This window comes from Rhipicephalus sanguineus, chromosome 3 (assembly GCF_013339695.2).
Source record: "Rhipicephalus sanguineus isolate Rsan-2018 chromosome 3, BIME_Rsan_1.4, whole genome shotgun sequence".
Lineage (NCBI taxonomy): Eukaryota > Metazoa > Arthropoda > Arachnida > Ixodida > Ixodidae > Rhipicephalus > Rhipicephalus sanguineus.
In genome coordinates, this window is record NC_051178.1 from 217,852,193 (window position 1) to 217,865,471 (window position 13,279).

At 48.9% G+C, this 13,279-nt stretch overlaps 1 long non-coding RNA gene across 1 annotated transcript; it reads right to left on the minus strand.

Moving 5' to 3' along the window:
- Positions 1–5,151: 5,151 nt before the first annotated feature.
- On the minus strand, positions 5,152–7,714 carry LOC125757768 (uncharacterized). Its single transcript, XR_007415537.1, has 2 exons — positions 7,557–7,714; positions 5,152–5,686 (listed from the first exon to the last, which is right to left on the minus strand). It is a non-coding gene; the product is annotated as an uncharacterized LOC125757768 (long non-coding RNA).
- Positions 7,715–13,279: the final 5,565 nt, after the last annotated feature.

Sequence of the window (13,279 nt, forward strand, 5' to 3'; positions counted from 1 at the left end):
CATTTTTTTCTGCTTTTTTCCACCTCACTGATGTTTGTAGCCTTATCTTCCAGCGTGATGAACTTCCGGTTTTTCGTTGGAGGCGGCATCTCCGCAGGCAGCGAAATCGGACGAAGCAATCGCAACACACAGTTCACGTTGCACCAAGCGACCAAGCTACACCAAGCCAACACTCCACAAATGGCTCCACACACGCGACAATGGATTTGGATACGTAGTCCGCGATAACGAGCAGGTGTTTCGGCAAGCCATCAGCATAATCATTGTCGCCAGCTTTGTTTTTTTGTAAATAATGATGGCGGCTGCTTCTCAAGTGCGCTGCAGCGATAGTTTTGTACAATTTAAGTGTAGCATTAATGCATTTCAGCAGCTTTCGAATGTAGTTAATGTTGCGAGAGCAGATTATTGGCGCACTCGTGTTTCAAAAATTTCGTTAATGAGGGACTGCGGTATGAATATCTTTCGTAGTCACGAGTTACGAAATGCATTGACTCCTATGGGCGTTCGCCGGTATTCCGAAAATATTTCGTTGCGGTGAGAATTTCGTTCCCTCGGGATTTCGTTATCGCGGGTTTCGACTGTACATGCAATGCACAAGAGGAACTATGCTTTTATTTTGATCTCGCTCAAGGAAATTATACATTAAATACAATCAAAGTGACTTACGAGTGTGAAAGAACATTAACGCACGAGGGGACGTGAAGTGCTCGCTCCTCGATCGTGAGTTAGCAGCTGATGGTTCATCGTCGCTGTCACTCTCGGTGCTTTCAGTCTTCTTGCTTCTACGTCCAGTAAAAAATCCTCGTCGTCAAGATGGTTCCTTTCAACATCACTGCTGAAAGCAATCTGAAGAATTTCCTCCGCCGAACGACTTCGACCACTCCGCGTCACCACGTTTACAATTAGAGAGACGTCTGGGCGCGGAGAACATTTTGCTCTCAGACCGGTCAACAAGCAAATCGCTTGCAGTGTGCTGCCACCTATCAACAAACGTACAAAAACAAGCGGCGCAGTGGTGGCTATGAAACCCAACACACTGGCGAAGGACGGCGTGGAAAGCGTTCGCTCCAAGAAAGGCGTCGAGCAGACGCGTCCTCGAATGATTGAAACGTCGCTCGCACGATTCGTAACAGCGCTTTGCTGACAAAGGATAGAGGTCCTATTTTAACGTATCGCCAACTTGAGATCACTCAGTTATACAAGAGCACGTCGCGAGCCAGCGCGCCCTCCTGCGTACAGTGTTATGGGACTCATGCACTACAAGAAACACTGAGCTTCAACTGAATATGTCAGACGATAACATTTAAAGGGGCCCTGCACCCATATTTTACCCTCCGATTTTTACATCGGAACGCGTTCCTTGTATCGTCCTGAGATGAATGCAAAAATAATTTTGGAGATAGACGCACGGAAACGGAAGTTATTGAACTTACAAATTCAAAATCAAAGCAGATGACAGAAATTGGCGTACCCTTTCGTATTTCACTCGCCCAGTGACGTGTCACTGGAGTTTTGTCTGCTTCCAAACAAAACGCGACTTACATTTTGCCATACCGGAATCCCGCAGCAGACGGTGGCCTTCTAGTCGCAAGCGGGCGCCGCTCCTTTTTGTAACGTGTCGGGTGTCTGGCAAAGGACCGAGGCAACTACATGTTGACGGGAACAAGAAGAACGGCAGGGTCTATTAACACGTCTTTATATAGGTGGTGGCGGCGGGGCAGTCTCAGTGATAAACGCACCGATGACGATAACACAGTCAACACGCTGACACGATAACACAGACAGCGCATGTCCGATACATCCCCTGGGGGGTAATGAAAACAACAGTTCAGGGCACTTGATTGAAAGCAGCATCGTAATGAAGTCTCTTCGGAGGCCTGACTGTACGAGCAGACCTTCGGTAAGTTGGCGACTCGTGGCGCGCAGCACATGCGGGTACGCTGTCCGTGGTGGACTGTTGTCGCGGCGAGCGGCCTGGTGATCGTGCTGGGGCAGCTGGCGAGGCGTCTGGAGTTGATGAGCCGGGGTCATCTGGCTCACACTCGGAACTGTCGTCGCTGACGTCTACAGCACACCTTTCACCGGTTTGCAGAAGATGACGCCTGTTGCGCCTGAACAGCCGACGATCCTCAGTTTGAACTTTGTAGGACCTGGGCGCAGCAGTTGCGACGACTTGCCCTTTCTGCGTCCACGTTTTGTCCCCGAACCTCACGACCGATCCTTTAGCCAAAGGTGGTAGGGGCTTTCCGCTGCTCTTCGGCTGGTGCTTCTTCACGACGGTTGTCGGCACTGCAGAAAAATCGGGAAGATTAGCTCTCGGGCATCTGCCCTGCAGAAGTTCCGCTGGCGATCGGCCGTCCTCCAGTGGCGTACAGCGGTAGGCCAGCAGACCCAGCCAGAAGTCTTCGTGTGCGTGCGCACATTTCTTCATTATACGCTTGACAACCTGGACACCTTTTTCCGCTAGGCCATTAGATTGTGGGTAGCGAGGGCTGGACGTAACATGAGTAAAATCGTATGTTCTTGCAAAGGCTGCAAACTCGTGACTTACAAATTGTGGCCCATTGTCCGTGCACACTTCCATGGGTACGCCGTACCGTGCGAACATCGCACTCAGTGCCATGATTGTCCTCGCAGTGGCATCGACAAGTTTCTCGACTTCAGGGAAGTTACTATGTGCATCGAACGCCACAACGTATGAACTTCCTGCGAAAGAAAAAATATCCACACCAACACGATACCACGCGCAAGCAGGGACTGGGCGCATCAGCAGTGGCTCCTGATGTTGCTTATAAGCATATTCACAACACGTGGGGCAACTCTGGATCATAGCAGTGATATCATGGCTGATACCAGGCGAAAAAACAAGACGACGGGCCCTTTCTTTGCATTTCTGAAGACCGAGATGCCCCGCATGTATTCTTGCCAGGATATCACGGCGCATGCGTCTTGGTATTATCGCTTTCGTGCCTTTTAGCAATATGCCATTTACAACGGAAAGTTCAGAGGAAAACGGCTTTAGCTCGCCTTCGATCTTGTCGCCAGTTGAGAGGCAAGCGATGATTGTGCGCAGGTAGTCGTCCTTTGCCGTTTCATTCACCAGTTTCTGGCGCGTCTCTTCAGTGACCAGGTAACCCAGGACGGCAACTGCGTGCACTTCGACGTCGTCCGTAGCCCCACTGGTGTCGTCCTGAGGAGCCGGGGATGATCTTGACAGCATGTCTGCCAAGATAAGGTGCTTCCCTGGGACATACTGTAAAACAAAATCATAGTTTAGAAGTCTCAAAAAGAACCTTTGCAGACGGGGAGGCATGTCGCAAATTCCTTTTGCAGCTATAGACAACAGAGGTTTGTGGTCCGTCTCGATGACAATCTTCTGTCCGTAAATGAACTGGTAAAATTTGTCGCAGCCGAAAGAAATGCTGAGCGCCTCTTTTTCAATTTGCGCATAACGCTGCTCTGTGTCCGTTAGTACGAGATGCATATGCCACTGGCCGTTGTGACACTGCAAAAGCGCTGCACCAACGCCGTCTTTGAAGCATCGCAAGTTATCTTTGATTGCTTCCGTGAATCAAAGATGGCTAGCACTGGTGTTGTGCTTGGAATCTGCACGACGCTTTTCCACTCCCTTATGTGGTTGTCAGTCCATTCGAAAACTGTACGTGCGCTTTGATAAGCGCTCGCAAAGAAGCCGTTCGTTCAGACAGGCGTGGCACATATTTACCAAAATAGTTTAGAACACCAAGCATGCGCTGCACATCTGATTTGTCTTTAGGCACGGACGTTTGAAGCAAACTTTTTACAAGTTTAGGGTTTGGTGATATGCCCTCGCGGGTAATGATATCACCCAGGAACTGCACTTCAGTGACGCCAAACCGGCATTTTTCCGCGTTGAATGTGAGGCCCGCTTTTTCAGCCGCTGTCATGACTGCCACTAGTCTTTGGTCGTGTTCTTTTTTGGATGCCCCCCACACCAAAATATCGTCGATGTACACGTGCACACCAGGAAGGCCATCGAAGATCTCGCTCATTTGTTTTTGAAAAACTTCGGGGGCCGACGAAATGCCGAAAGGCAACCGCAGATAACGATATCTTCCAAAGGGGGGCTTGCAATCCTCATCGTTCGTGAACTTCATTGCTCACCTCAGCACAGTAGGACTCGAATTTCCCAGCGAGCGTTGCGTAGTCGTCCTTGCTTTCGTCTTCCTCGAACTTGAACGTGTTAAACACGTCGAGCGCTTCATCACCAGCTACGCTTAGCAGCAGCGCCGCTTTCGCAGCTTCGCTTCGAGGATGCTCCTTCGTTGTGGTCGCCTGCAGGTACAGGTTGTGGAGATAGGTTTGCAAGACGCTTACCCTACGAGGCGACCGTGAAGGGACGCGACGTTCTCCACTGCCGCAGCGAACAAAGACGCTACGGCCGGGTTCGTCGACTCCGGCACGGCGCAGAAAAGGCACTCGAGGCAGGATGTCAACAAACACGGGTTTATTAACCCAAGATGCAGCACAGTACGACAGTCACGGGCTTGCAGGCCGCAAAGGGAACTCCGCAAGACCGATCGAGTACGCTTGCCAGCGGCGCTACGACTATCACACAAAGGGCAGCAGTCGAGCACACGAACGAGAAGCCGCCTGCTAGAGCAGCGCGTCAACCTCTCGTGCTAGCCTGGGAGCATCTCCCGCGGGCAAGCCCGCGCCAGACAGAAGCGAGCTCAAGGGGGAAGGGGGTTGTCACTGGCGGCCAATGAGGACAGGCGTTGCGCAGTGACGTAAGCTAGCTTGGTGGCGTGAGCATGTGAGCATGTCAAGGCATGCCCGGACGTGTGCCCGCGCGCCGGTAAGCCGACGCATGGCTCGCACCAGACAAAGTGGCCTGGCGCTGCCGATTAACGGCGGTCCCCGGCGCTTGAGCCGCGCGGGGACAACACACGCGCTAGCTGGGGAACGAGGCGCCAAAGGGGAGGGCGCGCTCGATTCCCACAAGGTCGAACTTCTGTCTGAAGCGCCTCCAATTTTCCGAGAGGTTGCCGGTCAGTTGCAAGGGGGGCGGAGCCTTGAGAAGATCCATCGTTGTCGCTGGTATCCCACTTCTGACACCATGTAACGTGTCGGGTGTCTGACAAAGGACCGAGGCAACTACATGTTGACGGGAACAAGAAGAAGGGCAGGGTTTATTAACACGTCTTTATATAGGTGGTGGGGGCGGGGCAGTCTCAGTGATAAACGCACCGATGACGATAACACAGTCAACACGCTGACACGATAACACAGACAGCGCATGTCCGATACACTTTTGACGGCTTCTGTGCCGCACAAGTTAGCAGATGACTGTATCAATGTATGCTGACATGAGAAAAGAATGAAACGAGAGTCCCCTGCAGTTTCGCTGCTGCTTGCGCAGCCGGTTACCGCGCACTTATATCGAACCATGAGGAACGTGCACACAATCAAGTTTACTCAACACAATGCTGGCAGGTGACAAATACCAAAGACGACACCAGCAGTTGATGTTAGGTACGCAAACACACATAGACACCTCGAGCACATGGAAAATCTGTGTAAGGCAGAAATGCAAAGCACAGTGTATTGATGAAGGCTGCGCCTAGAGTGACCAAGCTGCGCCTTGAGTAGGCCGTTCGGCAGCGCCATCTGTGTCGCAGTTTCTGATAAGTTAAAACATAGCCTCCTTTATACTTCTGTGCCTGCCATGTGAGCCGAGCGAGACCGTCGGCGGTCCGCTCCCCACTTCCTGGAATTACAACGCGGGCTGCCGCGTGGTGGCGCCAGTCACGTAGAGCTGCCGTCCTGCCGTGCCGAACGGTCTGGCATGCTACTGCCGCAACGATAAGTTGACTTCTGGGACGTTGCGGTCACGCACGTTGCTTTTACTGTCTGTAGCCTTTAATATTTAGTGACTGCAGCCTTTAGTAACCAGCACTTCGTTTCGGAAGTCAATGTAACGTGGAGGCGTCGTTTGACGTTACAAAAAAAAAAAAAGCGCAGAAATCGACGAGCGACACGTTCTGAAGTAAGCCGGTAGCTTTTCATGTTTTCGAGTGTGAATACATCGCGCATGCATCGCGAAGGAGGCATTCAATAGCAACACTTCGTTGTTTTGAGTAAGCTTATATCGTAGTCTCAATAGACGCTGTTTGTCTGAACCTGAACACTGACCATACATGGTGTGCGCGGTACATGTAAGTTTCATATTTTGCACCAGTAGGTGACCATTTTAAGACAAGAAAGAAGATGTCTTTTAAGGTCTCGTTCTTCTTTGTTAGACACAATATTAAGAGAACTGACAGACAATAATGCCAATGAATGTATAGGGGATATTATTTGTAGTATTTAGGATATAAACGTGAAGAAAGCAAAGTGGACGAAAAGATAACTTGCCGCCGGCGGGGACCGAACCTGCGACCTTTTAATATCCCCTATACTTTCCTTGGCATTATTGTCTGTTAGTTCTCGTTAACATTTTAAGCCAAGTTGGCCATGTTTTTGATCAAAGGTGCCCTATCTCGACTATATAGTATGTAGTTATCTGGTTTTACAACTGTCTGATTTAGCGTGAACCGCTGACTGTTGGCCGACACATCTAATCTGCATGGTTGTTACTTTCTGGACTGTTTATTGGCATATATCTATGGCCCGTGTACCACGCTGCCAGTCGGATTCAAAGAGCAAGCTTAATTCCTGGCATCTCGTTCCATGAAATTCCCGCGGACGAAACACTGCGGCAGCAGTGGATAAAAGCCATACGAATATGCAGATATGTATCTACAGCCACCGACAAATTGACATTTACCAGTCATTCTCGCAAAAGCCTCTGAGCAGAAAGTATATATGTTAAGAAGCAGTTTCGTCTTTTGTGTCTAAGAATAAAATGCTTGCGTGCCGATCAGCTGCCACTGAATCGGTTTCCTGGACCTGCGTTTTTCCTGCTGCCAACTTGCGCCCAGTTTCCACTTGGAATGTCTCGCTATCCCTTTGTTTCCTTTATATGCCGCACTCCTGCAAGAAAAACCGCATATACGTTACGAAATATATCCTAGGCTTCTCGTGAATATAATAAAAAAGACATTTGTGCTGTCTACAACAGTACGTCCGTTTGTGTTGACCCAGGCCCCCTCCTTCAATAATCTTTTGTAAGATCATGGTAATCAATAATAAATGTAAACTGAATTCCGCACAGTTCCCACCACAGGGTGCGGGTTCGTTTCTCAGCCGCACAAGTCGTGTTCGACAAATACAACTCGTATGTCGTGGACCACTGTGTGCCTTTGAAGAATGACTGTTCTTATTATTTGAAGGCGCAAAACCAACGAGTGCGGTGTAGCGGTACGATAACGGCCGCGGCAGCCGCGTATTCGGGCCATCCACTTCTCGGCGCTCGAACGGCCTCGCCACCCATTTAGCCACCCAACGTGAGTGGCGCCACCACGAAGGCAAGTGGCGATTCTCCGCAACTCCGGCGACGGCGCGCTCCTATTGTTCCCTCGACGACGTAGCAGGCACAGAAAGTATAGAGGAGGCTATGGTTAAAATCGATGCACAAATTCGTGTCCTTTTCGCAGCTGTAACGAGCATTAAACACATTAAAATGAGGAAATTCCACATACTGAGTGTGTCGCAAGCGTGTACTATATATTATTTATTTCCCACCAATCAAAACGAACAGCATAAGTCACGCACGCTACCTCACTTCCTGCAACAAAAACTGTCGTTGTACGACGCTGCAATCGGCGCGGAAACCCATTTCGGAAGCAAATTAAAATATCAAACGCTTCGTTCTCGCCGCTTTCGTTGGTGCCACAGCAGTCATCAAGACCCATAGAAAGCAAAAGGCCGATAAAAACAACATGCGTAATTGAGGGTGCAGGGACCCTTTAACTAACCTACGTGGCTACAGAAAGCCTCGCGAAGCTGATAGTATGTGTACGCTGTGGCTAGCATTGAAAGCGCCAGTTGCCACGTATGTTCACGAAAACTTCGCGTCTCGCAAGAACGAATCACCCAGGTGAAAATTTCCTGCTGGTTTTCTGCTGGTTTGTGCTGGTTTCTGGTGGAACCAGCAGGACAGCTGCTGGTTTCCTGTTGGTTGTACTGGTTCCAGCAGGATGCTTACTGGTCCTCTGCTGGTTCCAGCAGGGTGCTTGCTGGTTTTATGCTGGTCCCAGCAAGCATCCTGCTGACTGTACTGGTTCCAGCAGGGTGCCTACTGGTTTTGTGTACTGGTTCCAGCAAGATACTGGTTTTCTCCTAGGATGTTGCTGGAACCACCAGGTAACCTGCTGGTTTTCAGTTGGCTTGAACTGGTTCTAGCAATGCACATATGAAATCAGTGTGAATTAACAGCTGCAAATCCTCTTTCAAGCATCGTTTTCAGCTAGAAATCGCTCTGGCTTGGAATTTTTCATTCCAAGCTGGCTGGAAATAAGAACCATTCCTAGCTTGTAAGGGCATTTTCAGAGTCGGGAAGTCATATTTCCAGCTGGAAATTTTTCCAGTTTCAGTTGGGAAATAATGTGCTAGCAGAAAATTTTCCTCTCTTGAAGTACAAAAACAACTCCAGCTGCATTACAGTGCGCTATAAACAAGTGACGTACATAGCATGGTGTGCATTCATAAGATCATAATCTTCATCATACTGTACAGAGTGCACATTTTACAACAGAGATCTAAAGTGCCCCGTACGACAGGGTTACAAAAAATATCGCCGGAAAAAAAAAAACGCACTTTTATTCGACCTTTCCTGTAGATGTGCGTCCGACCGATCATATTGCTAATGTAAACGTCCAACTAAAGTTTGGTCATACTTAACAGTTGCGCAAACAGGTAGTGTTCACGGCATAGCGGTTACTTCCCCGCGAAAAGGAGCTTCTTGTTATGAACATTCACCATATCCTCAGCTGCCACGATCGGACAGCAGCGAACTGAAGCGAACACCGCCGTAAAGAACGCGGCATTGCTAAGTGAGGTCATTTTTGTTGACATCTCAGTAGCATTAGTCTCGTATCTTTTCTTGATGTTTTCCGACGCTATTGCTAAATAGTGACCAACTTTATAATATAAATACTACATTGTGAAAAAGTTGAATTTTTTATTTACGTGTAACAGCATTACAATGGTGGCCAATACACTGTATAAATTATCATGACATCGCGTAGCGCCGTAGCTTCGTACAGCACATGACGGCTAGTCGTGATGCCTTCTTTGCATGTGTGTGCTCGCTAGTGCAGCGAAGTAGCGAGTTTACTAGCAGAACCTGTGCGGCATTAACATGTAATAGTTGTTCAGTTTCATCTGTGGAAAGTGTAACGAGTCAATAGCAGCATATCCGAGTGGTTTTTGGTGCTGTACTATGCGGCGTCTTGACAGTGCCGATCGAGGGACACCGATTTCCTCAGCTCTCATTCTTCCATTTGTCGGTAAGTGTTGCACTTATATATTTCAAATATGTAGCGAACGTTTGTCGCGACCGCTTCTGTGCTTTATTATAGCGCAGTGTCATTGCACCTTGGTGTAGTCCGCGATGTATATATATGCGCGAAGCACACATACCGGTTTGTGTAAGCAGTCTGTCTCCGTGCAACAAAAAGAATTAACATTGTTGCGCATATGGACGAAAACAACGAAGACCAGTGATCGTGCTTGCCGCTCTTGAGAATTATCCTTTTTTTTTTCTCCCCCCCCCCTTTTTTTTTCACTCACACATCCTACTGCCGCACGATTCGTGGCCGATCCCCCGTGGTGGGTTGTGCCATTCCTCTAGGATCAACCAACCAACCAACCGCTCCGGGTTAGAAAGGGAGAATACGAGGTGAAAATCTCTAACTAGCCGGCCGCTCCTGAGCTCACCTTCACGACGTAATAAACGGCCCCTTCTAGCCTTAACGGTCGCAAGCGTAACAATATGTTTAAATCTACTTTGTTGAGGGAATTAATGGCTATGCAAAAGTTAGATGTCTGCAGTCATGATCTGCATGGGCAATCAAACCTTTTATTTTGTTACAGATTGCCTGCGCGTCACTCGGGTGCCTTCAACAACACAAACACCACTGAGTGGATCAAGGCCTACTGCGGATCTCTGTCCAAAAAGATTCAAAATGTCAATCGCAAACTGAAGCCGGCAAAATGAACTATTTCAAGTGTATACAAAGATTTTTCAGATGAAATATATTACTTCAAATGGACCTTTTTGTGTTATACGTGTTCTTAATGGAATTTTGAAAAAGCTACATCAATGGAACTACAAGCTCTTGAGGGGAGCCAATTGCGCTGGAACCAGCAGCTATTGGTTCCGTGGCCTGCTGGTTCCATCACCTACTGGTTCCATCGCCTGCTGGTTCCATCACCTACTGGTTCCATCGCCTACTGGTTCCATCGCCTACTGGTTCCATCACCTACTGGTTCCAGTAGCTGCTGGGAATGTGCTAATAAACCATCACTACTGGAACCAGTAGCGAACCAGCAGGAAATTTTCACCTGGGCAGATTTCTAGTGCCACGGAGGGCCCGGTTTGTTCACTGATGCAGGGAACATGCAAAGTCGTAGTGTTCCCTTCTTGCCAACGCGTTAACACTGAGGCTAGCACAGCCGAACAAGGGAGCGACTGCGTAGCGCTGCCATTTTGTCGTCTACTAACCCTCATCGAGAGGATGCTCCTGAATTCCGCTTGGCGGCGCGACAGTCTATGGGCATTGCGAATTGTATTGCGCACTAAGCAACGATTGTTATGCAACCCATGTTCCGTATTAATGTGATAGCATTAAAGAGGTCATTTCACAGGAATTCTGATGTCGGTGTGGTTGGTTGAGTGAAACATCGAGATCGATGCAAATAAAGAATAAAAAAAAGTTCGGCAGATCCCGCGGGAATCGATGTTATGCGCAGGAAGGTGACTATCACATTGAGCGAAACGTTACGGAACGACGCTAGAGAAATGTGCAAATGGTATATGCACACACATTTTAAGAGTCGCACATGTGTTATATAACCAGTTGTTTAACGATGCCAACAGCAACATAGGTGTTAGCATTGAAGGACTCTGGTGTTACCAACACCAGATGCAGTAAGCTGATACGTAGTGCTTATATTCTTCAATACTGGATAGCGCGAATTTGAATAGGACAAAGAAGGAACACATACAGATACACAGGACAGGCACTACTCGCAACTAAGCTTTATTCAGAAAAGTTTCCATAGTATAGTATACACAGCCTAGAGGCTCGCGCAGGTGCACTGCACGTGCGTTACAGTCACAGTTTCAGTTGTTAGAGTTGCATTACAGTTGTTATGCTTATACTTAACCGTTATGACGGAGAAGGCACGCAGGTTTCACGAACCCGTGTGCATGTGTGGAAGGGGTTCTTGGCAGTTCTTGAACACGATCATCATCACCGTGATCAGTGAGCACTAGCAGCTGGACAGGACTTGTTATCGGATCGTGATCGCGGCTACGAACGGTCTAAGTGTAGTGAAGTGCGAGGTAGGTAGAGCTGGTGGAAACCGCGGATGGCTTTTACGAAGTAATCATGATGCCTCCTATTCTGGACGTCATGCCCTGTCCACATCCAAGCCGTCTTTAATGCCGTCTAAGAACCAGGCATTGTTGGGTTTTGATAAATAAATGCTGAAGTCACCGGTAATCATGAGGGACATGGTCCTCTCGGCAGAGTTATTAGGCAGTTTTCGAATAGCGTACGCAAAGCTTTGCGTTGGCTTTTCGCGCAACTGTGCATGCGTCGTACGCTAACCGCTTGCGGGCTCCCGTTAAGTGACGGAAATAGCGGGCCGCAAACGCTAACTTAGCGTACGCTATTCGAAAGACCCCAGTTTATGCGTAATACACGTGGTCGCCGTTGCGGACCATGCACGTGGACGAGTGGATGATAGCCCAGCGTCTTCGAGGGGTGCTCTGTCTTTAGCTCCCTAACTTTCCTTGCGTCGGTCCTCTGTGGTGTAGTGGTTACGGTGCTCAGCTGCTGACCCGAAGGTCGCGGGTTCGAACCCGGCCGCGGCGGTCTCATTTCAATGGAGGCGAAATGCTAGAGGCCCATGTACTGTGCGATGTCAGTGCACGTTGAAGAATACCAGATGGTCAAAATTTCCTGAGCCCTTCACTACGGCATCTTTCATAATCATATTGTGGTTTTGGAATGTAAAACCCTAACAATTAATATTGTTACGTCCACAGTAAGGGTTTGGGGTCTATTTACAGAAGCCTTGGACGGCAAGACCGCACAGGACGAAGCTGCCGAGAGCAGGGGCGTAGCCAGAAATTTTTTTCGGGGGGGGGGGGGTTCAACCATACTTCATGTACGTTCGTGCGTGCGTTTGTATGTGTGCGTGCCTATATACGCAAGCAAAACTGAAAAATTTCGGGGGGGGTTTGAACCCCCCCCTTGGCTACGCCCCTGGCCGAGAGATCTCCTTTTCCACCTCCACACACTTCTTCGTCTTCCTAGTCCGGCACATACACGGCGTAATATCTCCCCCTTCGCAGACGAAGCGCACCGCGCGTTTTATACCCCTGTCACACGGCCACCACCGAACTTCGTTAAACTCCATCAATGTAAAACTCCATGAGGGAGTTCGACGGAGATGGAGTTGTGCCCATGTCACACGGCAGTTTTACGAGCTTCGGACAGAAGCCGCAAGGGGTCCATTAGGCGCTGCTGCACCTACGTCTGCATGCAAGATTTCGCGTCTAATCACGCTGAAAACATTCTCAATGGTATGTGTGATTATAAAAGTATAAATTAATCACACCGATACAATTTTTTTTTGTCTTTATCATATAAACGTGTACCTGCAAGTATGTTGGCAGTAATTTTGACAGGAGTGCTGGCAACACTGTACGCTTGTTTTGGTACGCGTCTTTTCTACGCGTACCGATTGTCAAACACGCTGCAAGTTGTCGCCGAGCTCTTTGAAGTTGCGCTACCACCCAGATCACGTTGTCCTTTCCAATTTCGGTTGAGCACAGGTCTAACGTCCAGTCCACGAAGCCTTTGCTGCGTATGGCTCCCACAACAGTCCGCATGTACTGCCAGCACGAGTGCCGGCGTCGACGAAGAAGGAAGAAAACCCGCGTCACTCACTGTTATGACTATTGGTAGTGTTGAAGTAGAATGAAGGGCAGCGCAATAAGAAGGGAACGAGATGCACAGACGTAAACAAGACGATGCACACGGACTCGGAGACACTTATTCAAAATGGCGGCACGACGATTTTTCTCGAGGCATGGTGCAGAGAGTATGTGCACTTATATGCG